Source organism: Mesocricetus auratus, unplaced genomic scaffold (assembly GCF_017639785.1).
Source record: "Mesocricetus auratus isolate SY011 unplaced genomic scaffold, BCM_Maur_2.0 Super-Scaffold_100676, whole genome shotgun sequence".
Taxonomy (NCBI): domain Eukaryota; kingdom Metazoa; phylum Chordata; class Mammalia; order Rodentia; family Cricetidae; genus Mesocricetus; species Mesocricetus auratus.
In genome coordinates this window covers 175,631,015-175,650,636 of record NW_024429266.1, presented here as the reverse complement: position 1 = coordinate 175,650,636, position 19,622 = coordinate 175,631,015, and the positions used below count along the sequence as shown (strand labels likewise).

Sequence of the window (19,622 nt, the reverse complement as noted above, 5' to 3'; positions counted from 1 at the left end):
ACAATAAATAAATAAATAAATGAATAAATTAATAAAATAATAAAAATAAATAATAAAATAAAATAATAAAATAAAATAATAAAAAATAGCCAGGCGTTGGTGGCACACGGATTTAATCCCAGTACACAGGAGGCAGAAGTAGGTGGATCTCTGTGAGTTTGAGGCCAGCCTGATCTACAGAGTGAGTTCCAAGACAGGCTCCAAAACAATACAGAGAAACCCTATCTCAAAAAAAAAAAACAGAAAAAAACAACAACAACAACAAAAATACAGTTCTGTAGCATGCTTTGGATCTCGGGTTGGTAAATTTAAAAATAAATTCTAAGGGCTAGAAAGATAGCTTAGTTGTTAAAGTGCTTGCATGTTGACCATGAAGACCTAAGTATGGATTTCCAGCCCTAACATAAAAAAAGCAGAGTATGCTGGTGTACATCTGTAATCCGAGCACTGGACAGGTAGACATAGGAGGGGCTCATTGGCCAGACAGTCTATTCTATTTAGTGAGTCCCAAGTCAAGGAAAGATCCTATCTCAAAAACAAGGTGCCAATGGTGAGAGTGCTTGGTGGGTAAAGGCACTCTCCCCACAAGCCTGGTGACCTTTCTAAGCTCCAGAACCACACAAACGTAGAAGGAGAGAACCGACTGCCCCAAACTGTCCTCTGACTTTCATTCACCTCCTGCTCATGCATACACTCACACTACTAATAAATAAAAACTAACGACAACAAGAATCAAGGTGAGTGGTTCCTGAACAAGGACATCCAAGGCTGACCTTTTATTTTCACATTCATCTTCCTAACACACATAATTCTTAGATGCTTGAATAATTTAATTTCTATTGCATTATAATTTTAAAACTTTTATCTTTACTAGGAATTGTGTTAAGCACTAGATAGTCTGTGCTCTTAGTAAGAGTACTACAGTAAGACCAGGAACATACCATCACCTCAAAGATCAGTGCAGCTACTCAAGAGGAGGAGGAGGACTCCAAAAACAGGCAGAAGAGGCGGCAACTGCCTCCACTCCACTCTCTTATTGTAGCATATTATGCCGTATTTGGTTGCTGTCCCTGGGAGGCCTGCTCTTTTCTGAGGGGAGCCAGAGGGATGTGTATTTGGGGAAGAAGGGAGGGGAGATTGGGAAGGGAAACTGCAGTTGGGATGTAATATATGAGAAGAATAAAAAAAAAAGTGTACTGAAACCGGGCGTTGGTGGCGCACACCTTTAATCCCAAGCACTCCAGAGGCAGAGGCAGGCGGATCTCTGTGAGTTTGAAGCCAGCCTGTTCTACAGAGTGAGTTCCAGGACAGCCTCTAAAGCAATACAGAGAAATCCTGTCTCGAAAAACAAACAAACAAAAAAAAGTTTACTGAAACACTATACCAACAATAACAGGATATAACTGGTCCTGTCCAGTTAAGCACTTGTTGCTGTTGAAAGTCTGGTGTCAGAACCATTGGAGGTAACCACACTAAGTGCAGGGAGAAGTCAACCACAAAACTTCTAGCACTGTCTTCAGTGGAGAAGGAATACCATCTCAGAGTTTTAGAGAGTGCAGAAAGTGGGTCTGCAGTAAAGAGAAATGAGATGATGGACTGCTCATTTGGGGACACATCTGCAAACAGTGAAAAGTAAGGAAGATTTTTCTACCCAGTAGCATCTGGCACCTGAGAACAGAAGTATATGAAATTACATATTCTGAGATGCTTATTCACTGTTGCTATTGCTTTCATTCCAAAGTCTGGTAGATAAAACAGTGGCATTACAAAATATGAATATGTCTTGACAAGATAACTGTAAACCCACCACACATCATGTTAGTTTAGTTTAGCACATGCTTGCTGCTGTTATCCCAGGTCAATTGCTCTTTAGCAAGACATGAATCTTCAGGGGCTAAGTGACTGCCTACTGTTCGCACAAGGCAATTTACTCTGGTTATGTCCAGTAGAGTGCCAAGACAGGCCTCCTACATCTTCATGCTTTTCATGATGGTTTATAACAATAATTAACATGAAGAATGAACTTAGTATTTTTCCTGAGTGAAGATTATTAATGAGATACTGAAGAGTTGCAGGAATTCTTTGAACTCATGTCACATAGATAAGCAGTTAAGCAAATAAGTTGCTGTTCTGGGTTATTTTTATTTTATTTTTATTTTGTTTTTGGTGTTTAGGGACTGGACCTCATGTATGCTAAACATGGCCTCTATCATTGAACAACACATATACCCCACTGTGTGTGTTTCTTATCATATGGTATTATTTTACTATGAGGTCTGAAGTTGAAAAACAAAAGCAGACATATGTAAATAATCTTAACAAACAGCTAGCTCTTGCCACTGAGTCCCAGGAAGTAAGGCACCCAGATATAGTCCTATTAATCTTTAATTACTGGAAGCTCACTATCATCATGAAACAAATAGATAAAAGTACCTCAAAAGACAAAGCCCACAAAACCAAAAAGAGACAAAAGGCACACTCTGTGCTTTGCTTTAATTTGCAATAATTAAGGAGAGACTCAGGAATAAATAATGCACATTCCTCCAAATCAATAAAGAAAATTTTAAGACATTTTTTCTAACATCTTCAGAAAAAATAAGTATGTTCTAAATAACATGTCTTGTTGTAAACACAATCTCTATGTATAGTGTGTTGGTATAACGTGTTGGTGTCCATGAAAATTCCACCTTTTTCAGAAATGACTTGGACTTGGCAGTAAGAAGGGTCAGACTGGGGTGTGTAGGAGATTATGGACGTGAGGTGTAAAGAGTGAACTGACTTTCTTCTCTCTGTTTTTATTTCTTTTGTAGGAAAAAAGTGAAAGTCATGATTATGGTAATACTCTAAGAAGAATTCTGTAATAGTCTCTAAGCTCTTTATAAATATGTCCTTACTTGATTCTGGAAATAAACACCCTCCTCCTTAACAGATAAATAAACTGAGGTCTGAAGTCTTTGAGAACTAACCAGTTTACTGAAGAGACCACAGTTGACTCCCCAGGCAGTAATTTTTTCTGGTATTATATAGTGGGTTCTAGAAGTCAGTTAATAAACAACTGAGTATGAGGTGTATCTACGGTAGCAGGAAAGGCCATTCTCACTGCATATAATTATACTACTTCCCAATAACAATCCTTATAGTTCCAGTGAAAGTAACAAAAACAGATTTTGTGGTTTATTAGTTATGCTAAATTTCTCTGGTTATTTGTTGTAGAAAACTAACAAAACTAGACCTTGTAATAGTATTTAAGCTTCAGTGGTCACTTCTGGACACAGAAGCGCTTCGGTTTTATGACATTCTCTGGAAGAAATTCAATAACACATTGTTAATGCTTGACTCCTACAAAATGATTTCAAAGCTCCATGGGAATTTAGATTTGCACAAGTTATTAGGATGTGACCTTTCCCTTGGATTTCTTATTTTAGGATCAAGTTAACATGGTATTTCCCCAGTGGGAGCTGCTGTACTTCCTTCGCAGATAAGCAAAAGCAATCACAAATTATAGTGAGTAAACTCAGGGAAATATATATTTACTATGATGCAGATGAAAACAAAAATCTTAAAAGGAGACTACACTATGTGTTCTTGGATTTGAAAGGAAAAGCCATGTGGCTTGCTAAGAAAAGAAAACAAAACTTATGCCATTATGGTATTTCCCTGAAATTTATTCCTGATTGTTTCGTGTTCTGGCTAAGTCTTGTGACTTTTAAAGATTATTAAAGATGTTTACGTCACTTAATTTCCTATGGCCAGCCTACTGGGAGTATAAAAGGTTAAAAACATCAAATAATTTCAATGATTTTTAGATCATGGGATCTAGAAAACAAGGAGTTCATAAGCTAAAAAAAACTAAAATAAAATGAAAGAGACCACAGCTACTCTCCCTTTGCCCCACAGAATAACTGCACGTGATTTATATGCATTATTTGCAACATACAAATAACTGGCAGGAACCAAAGGACAGGTACTCACAGGTATGTGCATACATACACTCATTTTTACTATTTAAAGACAAATAAAATTGGGGATAGAGGATAATAAAGAGACTAAACCTCTGAAAGACTTAACAATAAAAAGGAATTTCATCCACAACTTAATATTTTTCCTATTCATTTTAACTGTAAATGTTTCTGTCTTAAATTTTCCTCTTATGCTTTCTTTACCCTAAAACTATTCTTCCAAATATTTAAATTATAAATTTAAAATAGTAAAGTTTTTCAAGGTACTGGGATCATTATCCCCTTAAAATAGTTAATATTTTTTAAAGATTTTTTTAATTTTATGTATGTGTACTGCGTGTATGCCTGCTGCCTAAAGAGGCCAGAAAGGGCACGGAATCCCCTGGAACTAGAGTTACAGACTACATGAGGAGCCATGTGAGTGCTGGGAATTGAACTCTTAATCACTGAGCCATCTCTCTAGCCCTCAATAATAATTTTTCAATTGATGAAAAAGTATTTTTTAGACATAATCTCCCTATGTAGCTCGAGCTGGCCTTAAACTTGAGATCTCACTGTCACAGTCTCTTGAGTGCTGGGATTACAGGCCTGTATTGTCATGCTTTGCTAAATATATATAATTTCAAAGTTGGGTTGTATTCTACCTGGTTAGATCTACATTTTCAGAAGTTGTTATTCCTTCTTCTGAGTCATCAGTACATGCAGTAGAATTACATTGTATTTAAATGTGCATAGCCTCAGGAAATATTATGCAGGAAATAATCCTTGCCATAAAGTCAACTATTCCAAAAAAAAAAAAAAAAAAAAGCCGGGCGTTGGTGGAGCATGCCTTTAATCCCAGCACTCGGGGAGGCAGAGGCAGGCGGATCTCTGTGAGTTCGAGACCAGCCTGGACTACCAAGCGAGTTTCAGGACAGCCTCCAAAGCCACAGAGAAACCCTGTCTCGAAAAATCAAAAACAAAAAAAAATCAACTATTGGTTTTATTGGTTAGTAGGGTTTGTTTGTTTGCTTGTTTGTTTGTTTGACTGCTAGGGGTGGGGCTTAAGTGTTCATGCATACTAGGAGTCTATAACCCCAATCTTGTTTTTTTTTTGTTTTAGAAAAACAACAGCAACAAAATTGATTGTGCTATTTTATTCCTAAATAACTGGTAAACTCTGTATTCCCCACACCCTTCCACTATTCCATAATCACAAATAACACAGGTAAACACTAATTCATTTAAACAAGCTGGTTATGGTGAGACACAGGCCTTTAATCCTAACATTTGGGAGGTGGAGAACAAAATAGAAAGTCATTTGAATTTGTTCATTTGTTACTAGTGCACCCTAATAAAGCAAAAATGATGTAATTACCCAAGCACTTCCACTAGCAATTCCTCTTAACTGAAGAAGACAACCTTGAAAATTAAATGAAATACAGGCCAGGAAATATTTATAATATTTAATAGTATAAACAGTTTATTTCATCCAAAAATCAAATCAAAACGAACAAGCAAGCAAACAAACAAACAAAAAGCAGAACAGCACTAAAACCTGGCTTAGTAAATTAGGTAATGCCACTACAATCACTACAATAGAAAGCCTTGTTGTCATAACAACACATCTGAAAGACAGGCAGAAACTAGAGAAAGTGTAAATGTCCTACCAGCAGAGTAAGATGAGACAAGTGGGATATACAAGTGGGAAAATGTATTCCTGTTAACAAGAACTAGAAAAACTATGGGAGGAAGTTTTGTGTCATTGTGATATTTTTATTTTAAACATATTTTCATAGCTTTTTTAAGAATAAAAGTATTTAGAATGAAGAGATAAGAGGGACAAAGGGGACAAATGAATATGATAGAGGTATATATATGTGTATATATATATATATATATATATAGAGAGAGAGAGAGAGAGAGAGAGAGGCAGAGAGTGAGATAGACAGATAGTCAGTCAGACACACAGATAGATGGATGGTAATGGGGATGTGCATGCTGAAATTGCCACACTTGTAAAGACAGCCTGAGCTATATAGTGAGTTCCAGATCAGTCTAGAGTACATGAAATTTGTCTCACAAAACAACAAAAGGGCTAGAGATACGGTTCAATGGTTATGAGCATTTTTCCAGAACACCCGAGTTCAGTTCCCAGCATCCACATTAACAGCTCACAACTATCTGTAACTCCAGGGGATCCAATGCCTCTGGCTTCCATATGCATATGCATACCTATGCATAATTAAATATACTAAAAAAGTCTTAAAAAACACAACCCCCCCCCAAAAAAAAGAAAGGAAAAAAGAAATGACTGTAAGCCTTGACTGACGCTCCGTAGTAAAGTGTGTACCTAAGAGTCTGGAAAGCCCTGGGTCTAATCCCCAGCACAATCAAATTTTTAAAAAGGAAAAAAAAAAAGTAAAGCAAAACAAACCCATTAACTAAAATTCAAAGTAACTTATGTTACCTTCACATGTTGCTGTGAACATACCAATTGCCTACCCTTAAGGTTTCAATGCCATGTATTATCCATATTTCAACCTGAAGCTCTGAATTCAGGCATAGTAGGTCAGCTAGGCAAAGCTGTGTACAGAGAGCATGCCCCAATACTGCCTATGTCACATACAAAAACCAATAAAGATTGTTGTGTCCTACTAGTGATTTATAGAGTTGAGATTTGCTCTACACAGTACAACTACATTGAATTCCTCTGTCATAAAATCGCTGAGACCAAACAAGTTCAAGTGTCTTTTATCTACACTCTTTTCTCCCTTACCATCTGTTAACATATTTCTTATGGGGGCTTTTCTTCTTTGTATATAGTGATCTACCTTAGTTGTAAATTAACCCACAGGCAACTCATTGGGTTTTTCTTTGAACTTAAACAATTTATGGTACAGGGGTCATTTAAACTGACAGTTGGCAAATTATGTTCAGAAAACTATCCCTAGGTTTAAAAACAAAACCTTCCCAAGGGTAAAGGCGCTACAGCAGAGAATTGGAATGTAACTACGGAAGACTTCTGTAATTACTTTTTTTTCAATTATAGCAAAATATACATAAATTTACCATTTTAACTATTTGACATGTTTTAAGTCACTTTGACATGTTTTAAGTTCCATGGTGTTAAGTACATTCACAATGGCAAGTAGGCATCACCAGGACTTTTTCAGCTTGCAAAACAGAAACTGTTCCCATTCCTCTTTCATGCCTCACTCCTGGCCCTTGGCCTCAGTGGTCTTCACTCCACTTTCTATGAATCTAACTGCATTAGGTACATCTTCTGCTCGTCTTCCTTTCACCTAAAACTGTTAACTGATGTAGTTTAATAAGTTGGTTAAACATGCAAGCGGGTTACAAATATTCAGGGTCAAATTCCAAATACTTAGCATTTAATTTCCATGCCAAATAACTGAATTTAGATCACTCCTTTAGATGCCAAAGTGTGTATTTGCCTCATTTTGAAGGGTTTGGTCTCTCTGTTTTAAAGCACTTTAGACTTTTCTAAGGTTAAATTAATTTTCAAAGCAAAATTAATGCTGTTATTGATTTCCTTTAAGTATCTAAGCTCTCTAAGTGTTACTTGTACTCGCTGTGCTCCCTGACATTTTTTCCAATAACAAGTAGTCTTCTCCCACCTCGCTGCTCAAATACAAGATTCTAGGTAATAAAGAGTAGGGAATCAATAACTTATTCAGACACTTAAAAAAAACAAAAACAAATGTAGTGAGGTTCTTGTTTAAACATTTGAATCCTATCCCATCCCCAGCTGGATTAAACAATTTGCTTAAAGTTAGTTCCCAAGGAGGTACAGATTTGTGAAATTGGGATCTGTTTTCCCCCTATCTCCAGACACGGGTTCTGGGGAACACACATACATGCTGAGTAGATGTTCTAGCCCTCAACTGCTCTGGACATCCTGTGGGGTTTTTAAAGAAGATCCAAGTAACGGGCTGCTATCTGAAGTAGGTTGAGCAGAGACAGATTTGTAGCGAAAGGGGTGGGAATTCATAAGAAGAGAGTAGATGGTAAGGGGGCAGTTCAGTGGGAAAAAGCTACTCAGCTTGCATTTAGCAGGGTTTAGCTTCTAGCATAAAACAAAACAAACAAACCCACAAGCCACTCTAGAGAAAGGGGATTGTACCTGCTTCATACCTCTGGCTTGTTTATGAATTACAAACAGAAATTCTACTTGTATCAATTAGTGAAAACCAAGGAGAACAATTATTAGGTGATTTCCATGTGACTTTTAAAAACTTCATATTTAATGGTTAGGAATGTAATAGTGATAGAATGCTTACCTAGAACGTATAAAACCCCAAATTTGATCACCAGAACTGTAGTAAATAAATAATAAAGTCACAACCAAAACATTTTACAACTGGGAAATGATTTAGCTTAAAGCTTACAGAAAATATAAAAAGATGACAGATCTCCATCTTGTGGTTCTTTCCCCACAGTTCACATATTCAAACCCTAGCACAATTAACAAAAATAAGTTGACATAATGATATTTGCCCCTTTGTATGGATTTCTCCAGCTTTCTCACTAGTATTAGCCCCGCTTCAGCTCCAGGATCCACCACATTCTCTTGCCATGTCTCTTTACCTTCTTTTAGGTGTGTGACAGTTCCCATCTTGGCCTGCCTTTTGTGCTCTGATGCTGTTGGAGCATGTTGCTCAGGTATTCTTAAACTATCTATTCAGAGTATGTTTAATGCTTTCTCATGATTCAGCTGAGGTCATGCAGTTTTTGGAAGAATACAGACATGTTCTGTGTCCCTCTCAGGACATCTCACAGGGCAGACGGCTCACTGTCTTACTACTGTTGGTACTGACCTTGGCTGCTTGGCTATGGTTAGTGTCTGCCAGAACTCTGCACTGTAAGTCTCTTCATTCCCGTTTGTAATTAACACACATGGGGGAAATACTTGGAAGCTGTGCAAATATCCTGTTTCTCCTTAAGTTCTTATCCACCCACTAAAGTCAGTGCTTATTGGTGGATCCAGCCTGTAGCAAAGGTTGCTATGGTTCTCTGATAATGACTTTCTATTGCCCTCACTTCTTACTAAGTTCTGTAACGAAGAGTCATCATTCTCTCCACCTCCATTTATTCATTTACTCTGTAATTGTTTACACCAGTCAGAACTCTTGCATATATTTCACTTGGGGAGCAATAATGCACTTCCACAGTTAGTGGTTTTATTGCTCAAATTGTCTCAGCTTTGGCTGCCGGGCTCTCTCCACCCACCCTGACTCTTTGGGAGCACACCCTGGCTTCTGGCACCACTTGGGCCTCCAGGATTGCTTATACTGGACTGTTTTTGCTTCAACTTTGGAATCAACCTCTTCTACAAAGAGCTCCAGTTTCTTTCAGGAGAAAATGCCATTTGGACACCACTGTGTGGTTTGCTACTGAGGAGGCTCTTACCTAGGTCCTCTCAGGGAATAGAGCTAAGGAACATGCAACATGCACTGTCATACATGCACAGTCTGCATTGATTTGTGAGTGTATTTATCTGACAGTTCTTTTTTTCATTGCATCTATAGGTTTCAGAAAAATGGGCCATCCTGTGACTTTCCTTGTTGACTATAATCAATAATTCTAAAACTACACAAAGTTTCAGAGTAACTTATGTCTCCAGGCAAAAAGGCCCACTTGGGGACTAAGAACTGCCTTAGCACACTAGGATCAGGTCCTGAAGGAATGAAAGATTTCCCAAAACTTTATCCATAGGTCCTGAAATCATACCCCATGCTAGTCAGTCCCTTCATGTAGGTACAAGCTAAAGTCAGAGATTCTCCTTGAAAAGAACATGTTTGGTATGACCAGAGGTTAGGGCTACATGGCCTATGAGGAACAGATTAAAGATAGATATATTTATCATAAGTATAAGAATCTAAAATATTGCACTTGGAGTCATTACATGGGTATAAAAATAAGAATTTAGAGGGTTATTTTTTAAAGATTTGTGTTATATTCAACTTCTAGGACATTTTCCTATCTTTGTTTTGTCTTAGACAAGTATGCTATTATGAATGCTGACTAGCAGGCGAATTATGTAGGAGAAAGTATTGAGGCAGTAAAAAATTAAAAGTTTTTAAAATACAAGTGTAATATAATAAATTCTGATGTACATACCAGTAAAGGGTGGTCCTTGTTTAAAAAATGTCCTTCTTGGATATCAGTGGTTCACAGTTAGCTTCTTTCAAATCTGAATAATTAAAAAGAAATAATATTTTCAAATTTCAATGGCACTCAAAATCCTCAGACAACCCAGGCTGTCAAAATGCAAATGGACACATTAATTTTCATGCCAGCATTTGTCTTTTTCTGTGCATATAAAGCTTTATATTCTCTAGAAATAACCAACATATCATCAAATGACTCATTGTGCATCATGCGGGATGAAAAAAAATTCAGAATGGTTGCACAAAAGAGACAGACAGACACTTGATCTACTCTCGATTTATCAGTCAGACCACTGACATGATGCAAATCTTTTTATTGCACCCATTTAACACATCAAATTAATAATAACTATATCACCATTCAGACTTAGGAAAACTAGATTCTTAAAGGGATTAGCAACCTCAAAAAACAAGGGCTGAGGGCTCTGGGCATGGCTTACTGATAGAAGCTACACCAGGAGGCCTGCTGCCCATATCCAGTTCCTGGGTGGGGAGTGATGCAAGTTTGATAATAGTTATACATTGCAAAGCTGATTTTTACTGAAATTTGATTTTATCTGAAAGCAACATAGTTGAGAAGTCTAAGGTCACAATTGAGTGCCAGCCTGCTTTGTTATGGGAGATGCAGTACACACCATGCTAAGCAGACTTTTCAGAGGAAGGTCCAGGGAGCAGATTGTCTAAATAGTGATTCACATCCTCGTCTCTTAAAATGCTCAGGGAGCCCAGAATAGGACATTCAGTAAAGACAAAACAGCATCCGGTGCCAAGAGCCTTATCAGGAGGGCCGGAGAGCCCCGGCATGCAGACCCAACCTTCTGCACACTCTGACACACATAAGACTCCAACGCTTGCTTTTCTGACTTCTTGGAACTGAAAGAAACTGTTCTGTTACATGATGCCTGGTATAAAAATGTTGTATCATGAAGATGAACAGTTATTTCTAACATGAAGGAACATGAACTACAGCCAGCGAGCTTTGCTTGTTGGTCTTCCCCGTAGTACTACTGCTTGGAAACGGGAGAGTTGTAAGGGCGTCTCAGTATCAATAGTAAACTGCAGTTCTATTCTCAGAGCTGGACAGTCTTCTACAGGAAGAGCTCATTTGTCAGCACTTTCTGCCTGTATGCTTTGTCTTTTGGCTGTGACTGCTGACCTCCACCACAATGATTTACATAAACACTCTAATTTGCTAGTCAACAGTGAAAGCAGCATCCACACAGAAACTGGTTTTTAGGTATAGCATGTTTAACACGTGGAAAACTGCTTTATCTACAAGAAATCACTACTCTGATGTTTTAAAAAAGCATGTAAAGTAAGATTTTAAAAAAGATTCAGAAATATGAAAATGAAAGAAAAATATCAATAAAGAAATCAATTAATAAAATAAAAAATGTAAAGATTCTAGGCTAAGATTAAGCAATGTTAATTCCCTTGACACTTGCTCCCAGTCCTCCCTAAATACATAAGATTTTTTATTAAGAATTAGACAAAAAGAAAGTAATATTTATTTATTATTTTAAAAAGTTCACACATGCATTTTGATCATATTCCTTCCCATAGTTTATATCCTCCCAGATCCTTTTACCATCTAACTTCATGTTCTTTCTCTCTCTTAAAAATAAATACATAAAAAATGTGGAAACTGCTGTTTAGTCAAGACTTGTGACCCCAAGAGTTAGATCAAACAGAAACAAGGCCAGCTGCTACTACCTCTAGAGACAAGCAGTACTCCAACCATCACCCATTCCCCATCCCACTCTCTGGATCCACTCAGACTGCTCTGTGTCTTCAAGGTGCAGTCTGCAGACACAGGACAGAGGCAATCAGAGGACAGGGTATCTAGTTCCCTCACAGCCTATGTTTGTGTTATGCTCATTGGATGGCTAATCCATTTAAATACCTAAAACCTGGAGACTCAGGCTGTGAACAAACAGATCACAGCTTTGCACTTAACACCAAGCTCACACATAATAGGCCAGACTATTTCTGCCCACTCATTCAATGGCTTCATATAAGAAATGCTGAACTGGGTCTTTCACAGTTGATAATAATGCAGGCCAAGAGCGATTTATTCAGATTAATTTGCCTGAAATGGGATGAACAGTGAAAACTGACAGAAGAGATGGGGGAAAAAAGAAATAATTGAAAACTTATCCAAAAGGTTGCAGGTGTAATTCAATACTAGACCGGTTGCCTATTGCCTATAAGTCCCTGGGTTCAATGTCCATCTCTGATGAAAAAACAAAACAAAACCCCTTCCCAAAAAGTAATTTTACAGATGTTCTTTTAAAGTGCTGCAGAAGAGATACCATATTTAAACTATGTGTAAAAACTTTTACATTGACAATATTAATTTTTAAGTACCATAATACTGATATAAAAGTTTGACGCTTCCCCCTCCCCACAAAAGAATCATCAAAAAAGGCTATTGAAATTGCTGAGTGGGTAAGGGAGCTTTCTGGCAAGTTTGATGTTCTGTGTTCAATTCCTAGGATCCCCATGGTGGAAGGAGAGAACCAGCTTCCACAATTGCTCTCTGATCTTCCCCATGTGCACACACCACACAACATATATATGCATATATATATTAATGTAACAAAAATACACTGAAAATTATCAGTCCTATTTATTAATATTAATTTTAAATGATAAGCAAAGCTAATTAATTTAATCATATGCTAAAAAATAAATTACTGTGATCCACTTGAATTTATCTCAGAAAAGAAAAGGCAATTTAATATCCCAAATTGATAACTTCATGTAATGGCATTAGCCCAATTTTAAAACAAGCCATATGATTATCTCAAAACATACAAAAACAGTACTCTACATAATTCTACCTTTGGGCTGGGGATGTATCTTTATGGTACAACTCTTGCCTAGCATGCTCAAGGAACTGGGTCCCAAACCCCAGCACCAAATAGTACTAATTCAACAATTTTTCTTGACAATATTTATTTGAAACATGAAGAAAGTTAATAAGAAAAATCTGTCTCCAGCTTACAACTAACATGGTCTTAATTGTGAAATATGACAGCAGCATTTCCTGAGGTGTAGTCTATAAATAACCAGTTCCTTTTCCAACAGTGAGGGTTTCACTAGAAAATGTGTGTGTAGTGTGTTTGGGAGATTTATAAAAGACATTAGATATAACTACTCTGTAAGCTTCACAACTAAGTAACAACATCATCAATAGCAACCCACTTAGCTTTACTATTCCTAACTTCACCGGAACACTGAATTAATCACTTGCCATTTTTCTGTTCCTCCATATATTGTACTGGGGTGATATTACACAGCTTCCTACCGAAACTAATTACAAGCTGCCTCATTGTTAACCCATTAGACTTCTTGATTTCTACTCTGTATTCCAATGGTGTGCTGGAAAATGCTTAATTAGCATGACGAGAATGCTCTGGCTTGAGGATTTGTGAGTTTCTGTGGTGTAAGACATGGGTTTCAAGCTTCCAACATGATGTCTCAAGGCAGAATGTCCACCACACAGACACAATAAGATGACAAATCTCAGCAATGTAAGAGCTAGGAAATATATTTTTTGTGTATCTGTTAACTTTGTTTAATATAACTTGTCAAATTGTAAGTTCACATAATTTAACACCTAATAAGTCTCTATAGCAATTGGTTTAGTAAAACTCTTAGATTGTACAGTTAATCTCTACAAGCTGATCTGAGTGGGCTTCTGAATACTGCTGCTTCATCCTGTCTTCCAGCTACTTCTTAATCTCTTGCACCTGTTCTTTCTGAGATTTTACTACTATTGCATTCTAAAAGTTCTTTGATTTTCTTCTTTCTGCTCTTGAGTATGACATAGTTTCTAAGATCTTCTCAAGAACTCTAAGTTTGAGCTGTACATGGTGGGCAGGTCTATAATCCTAGCACTTACAAAGCTGAGTCAGGATGACCATATGTTCTAGGCCTGCTAAGCTACACAGCAAGCTCTTGCTTCAAAAACAAAAAAACCAACACAATCCAAATTAAACAAGAAAGAGTTTGAGTTCTAAATCTTTTTTGCTGCTATGTCTGGAACACCCTTGACTTGTTCCCAGTATTTCAAACTCAACACAAGTCAAGCAAACCTATCTTCTCCCTCTTAAATATCAAAGATGTGCAATTAAGGAATATGTACTAGAGGGTGGACCTCTGCCTGGGGAGCATGGGTAAACTGAGACAGGAGGTGGGGAGGACTAAAAGATAATACAACTGGTTACTTAATGGGAATATTTTCCATTCTTCAAAACATTCAAGACAATTCCAGGATTTTACCTGGGTCTTTGAAAAATCCAGTGACTAGGATTCAGATTCAGTTCATACCTACAAGTAGCCCCTTCTGCCCTCCCCTTCAATTCTTTTCACATTCTTTGAAGTCTCCTCTAAAGTCCTGCTACCTAACCACTTCCTCCATTCTCAGCTTAGCAAGTTCAAGGTCTCTCCTTTTCTTCTTTGAGCCATGACTTAGAACATCAACTTACAGTTTTGCCAGCACCTTGTGACCAGTGCCATTTCACTAACACGTTATCACAAAAGTCTAGGAACTGACATGGGAAGATTGTATGTGTGTGCACAGACATGCACACACACCTGTATGATATTGGAGATTGAACTTAGAAGTTTATACATGGTAGGCAAACTTTTCTTAATGATAGGGAAAGTGGTCTTGTTCTGCCATACAGTATTGGTCACAGTATGCTGGGGGAAGGTAGGAAGTATGCAAACATATTTAAATTAGAAATTTGTATTCCAAGATAAATGCAGTCATTCCTCCATGTAGTTTGTATCCTAAGATTTATCCAACTACACACCAAGAATTTTTTTTTAAAAAATGCTTTGCCAGGAAGCTAGATTAGCAGGCAAAGCATTTGATAACTTCAATTCAGACCTCCATGGGAAGGTAGGAGTGTGCCAACTCCACAACCCATCCTCTGACCTCCACACTCATGTTGTGATATGTGTATGTCCAAACTCACATATCATATATATCCATGATAATCATAAATAAACATTCTAAAATTCTGTGTCCATACTGAATATGTAACAACCTTTTTTCTGTGTTATTTTTCACTAAACAACACAGTAGAACAAATTCTTTGGCATTTACATTGTATTAGACATAAGAGGGCATCTAAAGGCAATTTAGACCAATGTGAATATATGGATAGATTATATGCAAATACTACATTTCATATAAATGTTGAAACTAGCTCCCATGGATACAAACTCCACTGGACTTTTCACTGCCTTATGCCCTCTTATCATGAAGAATGATTCCTTATAGGTGTAGCTTCATCAAGGCCAGCTAACCTTCCTTAGATTTTTACAGTAACCTTACAAATTTGCTGTTCAGTAGACTGTTGTATCCTCAGATAACAAAATAAAGTGACTGTATTTGTATTAAAAAGCAGAGGTGAAAGAAAGGTGAGGGGGGATTTTTTTTCCTTTTTTGAGACAGGGTTTCTCTATCTAGCTCTGGCTGTCCTAGAACTTGCTCTGTAGACCAGGTTGGCCTTGAACTCAGAGATTTTTTTCCCTCTGCATGGGATTAAAGGCTGTGCTACCATTGCCTGGGATATATATATATATATATATATATATATATATAGAGAGAGAGAGAGAGAGAGAGAGAGAGAGAGAGAGAGACAGAGACAGAGACAGAGACAGAGAGACAGACAGAGAGAGAGAGAGAGAGAGAGAGAGAGAGAGAGAGAGAGAGAGAGAGAGAGAGAAAGAGAGAATTTCAACAGTGGTTGTCCTGCTCCCAGTGGTTGATTTTAAGTAATAGTGGAGTTTCTGAATATATATCAAAGATTTGGTGATCTCATTTGCCTTGTCACAAACAATACAAAGGCATGTTGTATTTTCAAGTCACTATCACATGCTAAACTGATTTTCAGTGAACTAGAACAACTACCCCACATTACATCTAATTATTACACAGGGATGGCAGTGGGGTGTTTGTCTATAGATATTTAATTCTCTGGAAACTCAGATATTGTAAAATTACGCTCTTGTGCAGGACTTGGTGGCTGGATTTAGATTGTTTGAGTTCAAATCCTAGCTTTCCCATTTGGCAGGTTAGTTGGTCTCTTCCTATTTCTTTATTGACCTGAGGACTGAATGAAATACACAACACACACATATCTTCTTTTGATACAGGGTCTCCTGTAGGTCAGATCAAGATTAAACTCACTATGTACCCAAGGGTGACCTTGAATTTCTGATTTTCCCAAGGACTGAGATACAGACATGTGCCCCCATTCCTAGTTTATGAAGTTCTGGAGATGGAACCCATGGTGCTATGCATGCTAGACACATCCTGTCTACTGAGCTATATCCTATCCCAGTGAACAACCTTAGCATTATATACAATATGTGACTGCTGGAAGAATAAAATAAAATAGTGTATCAAAGTGCTTTAAATAGAGCCTGAAACAGAGTTGCTGATCAGTAACTATTAATGATGACTCTCAACAATTACCTTATCTTTTTGTTGCTTGAGTTAATTAAGAAACAGTCCTTTGGCAAGATGACTAAGTGATATTTTAGTTAAATATTTAAACTATGTGATAGGTTAAGCAGGACAATGAATGGTTAAAAAGTGGTCTGAGAAGGAAATCACACACTTCCATTAATTAATAATTTACCAACTAAGCTTCCCTGATGAGTAATTTTACACAAGAGAGGTAAGAGACAATTGAGGATGGGAAACAGAATCAGAGTGTGGGTATGAGATAGTAAAGCAGCAGCTTTCCGCTGAGCATCTGCTATTCATTACTGGTGCTCTAGACGAGAGCTACAGGATGAACATGGCAGACGGTTGTGCTACTGCACATGTGAGAGAGGACACAACTCAGTGGTTCAAGGATCATCTGCTGCTGTTTGGAAAATGAGTGTAAAAACAATTGGGAGTTGCTTCAACAAGCTACTGTGTATTTACCAGTTGTACTGGCTGGGTTTATGTCAACTTGACACAAGCTAGAGTGATCAGAGAGGAAGAAGCCTCAGTTGAGGGGGTGGGGGTAAAATAGGGGGAAGAGGGAATCATAGGATCGAAGACAGATCAGGCACCAGAGTGACCTCGAGTGATCTAAAGGTATAACATCAATTGGCAAGCTAAGCAATAGTGGAAGGACCACCTCGAATGCCCATTCCTGATAATGAACTTAATGTCTATAACCATCCGGGAGCCTTCATCCTGTGACTGATGGAAGCAGAGGCAAACACACAACTAAGCACTGAACTGAACCCAAGGAACCCAGTGACAGAGAGAGAGGAGTGATGAGCAAATTGGCAAAGAATGGGCTGGCAAAACCAGCAGAGACAGCTGATCTGAACAGGGGAGTGCTCTTGGACCCCAGACCGACAGTGGGAAGGCCAGAATGGGACTGATCTGGACCCCCCCAATGTGAGTGTCAGTGAGAAGGCCTGGGCAACCTATGGGGCCCTGAGCTGTGGATCAGTGTCTATCCCTGGTATACAATATGTCTTCATGTGCCTATAGCACAAAGAGAGATGCTCTCTCAGCCTGGACTCTTAGGGGAGTGCCTTGACCCTACCAAGAGTAAAATGATAGACTCTAGATATCCCCTATGTGGAAGGATTTGGCAATAGGGTGGGAGGGAGGGTGGAAGGGGAGTGCGGGAGGAGGGAAGGGAGAGGGAACTGGGATTGACATGTAAAACAAGCTATTTAAAATTAAAATTAAAAAATTCTTTGCATGAAAAAAAAGAAAAAATGTCTTTTTAAAATTCAGCTGTAAAGCATTTTCTTAATTAGTGATTGATGGGGGAGGGCCCAGTCCATTGAGAGTGGTGCTACCCCTGGGCTGCTGGTCCTGGGTTCTATAAGAAAGGATCAATAGGTCATGGGAAGAAAGCCAGTGAGCAGTACTCCTCAATGGTCTTGTGCATCAGCTCCTGCCTCCAAATTCCTGCCTGTTTCAGTTCCTGCCCTGACTTCCTTCAGTGATGAACAGAGCTGTGGAAGTGTAAATCGAATAAAGCCCTTTCTTCCCTTACTTTTTGGGCATGGTGTTTCATCAAAGCAATATTAATCTTAACTAAGACAACAATGAGTCCAGGACTATTGACCCCCTTTGGACAGTTTGAGAATTAGCAAATTGATACTTTAAAAATGCATTTGGAAAACAATCAATGGAAACCACATTGTCAGAAAGACAAGCAAAAATTTCAGAATAAAGGCATCCCCATGTTTGCTCTTTTGGTTAGTAGATATAAAGCACATATTAGTTTCACATTGTAGTCAAAGTCTTGACCAAGGGAAGAGTTAGTAAAAGACGTTGAGAAACAGAGATGCAAAGGAAGGATCTTCAGAAGAAGCAGTTGTAAAACCCCAGAAAAGAGAATATAAGAAGCACCAGGAATGGAAAAAAAATGGGTAAGGAAGAGGGAGTAATAACCAGAGACACTGAAAGAAGTGAGGGGAAAGAGGAAGAATGAGGGAGGAGGAAGGAGGGGAGGGAGATGAAAAAGAAAGAAAGAGAGAAAATGAGAGAAGGAAAAGGGCAGGAGGGAAGGTGACAGAAGAGAGGAGGGGCTCAATGGTTCTGGCCACTGTTCAGCAGTAATATCATGCATGTCAGATTCAACCACTTACTGTAAATTTAACCATCAGGATTAGTTACCGTTGGCATTTTAAATACTGAATAGACATTAAGATACCGCCAAAACTATTTAACCCAAACTTTTACATTGGTAATTACATCTAAATGTCACCTTAAGGAAAGTGTGTTAGCTTTTCTCAAAGCTTAAACTCTTCCCTAATTACTGTTATGCCTATTCAGACACTAATTTTTCACTTGAGATGTCTGATCTATTATCACTTTCTAAATTGAAAAATGTTCAATAAATATTTCAGTGCTTATTATCTATCAGATAGTATTCTAGTCACATGTCAAAATTTTATATACATTTTGGTGAAAAGTATAACCTGTTTTACCTCACACACCATAAAGGGGGGTATCAACTTTTAACAAGTTATTTTACTAGAGATTTAATGAAATGCATTTTTTTCTTCTGCAGACAACCTTTTTCTTCACCTGACATTATAAGCACTAAAATAATCCCTATGAAAAGAATGTCCCTCATCTGGGTTAGAACATTCTAGCATTTCTCAAAAAGCATACTGAGGATGTCACTCCTATTTATAAGAGACTAAAAAGTTACAATGTTATAAAATGCAGCTCATCAGTAAGTATTAAGTCTAGGTACTAGACATTGAAAGAAACAATTTGATATTTATAATGACTAAATCAAATAGGCTGAATAATAAAAACTATCTATTTTCACACATCAAACTAGCATCCTACTCCAGCATGGAAAAGGGAGATAGGTACCACATCCCACCCTAATTAAGAACCTATTGGAAACCGGTAGTTTCTGGGAGAGGAAGAGTCAGTTTCTTGTAAGAGTGTGGTTCCTGGTAGCTCTACCATGATTCAGTGGAAAGCCAC

At 37.8% G+C, this 19,622-nt stretch overlaps 1 protein-coding gene across 6 annotated transcripts in view; it reads right to left on the bottom strand.

The window, feature by feature from the left end:
• Pparg (peroxisome proliferator activated receptor gamma) overlaps window positions 1–19,622 on the bottom strand; it is a 136,297-nt gene that overhangs the window by 102,156 nt on the left and 14,519 nt on the right. For 3 of the 6 annotated variants that reach the window (XM_040737951.1, XM_040737952.1, XM_040737950.1), the window contains 2 exons: window positions 10,083–10,155; window positions 8,243–8,278 (listed from right to left, as the gene is read on the bottom strand). The gene's annotated coding sequence lies outside the window, so the exon portion shown is untranslated. The remainder of the gene's footprint in view (window positions 1–8,242; window positions 8,279–10,082; window positions 10,156–19,622) is intronic. The other 3 variants (XM_040737948.1, XM_040737949.1, XM_040737947.1) reach the window with 1 other exon arrangement.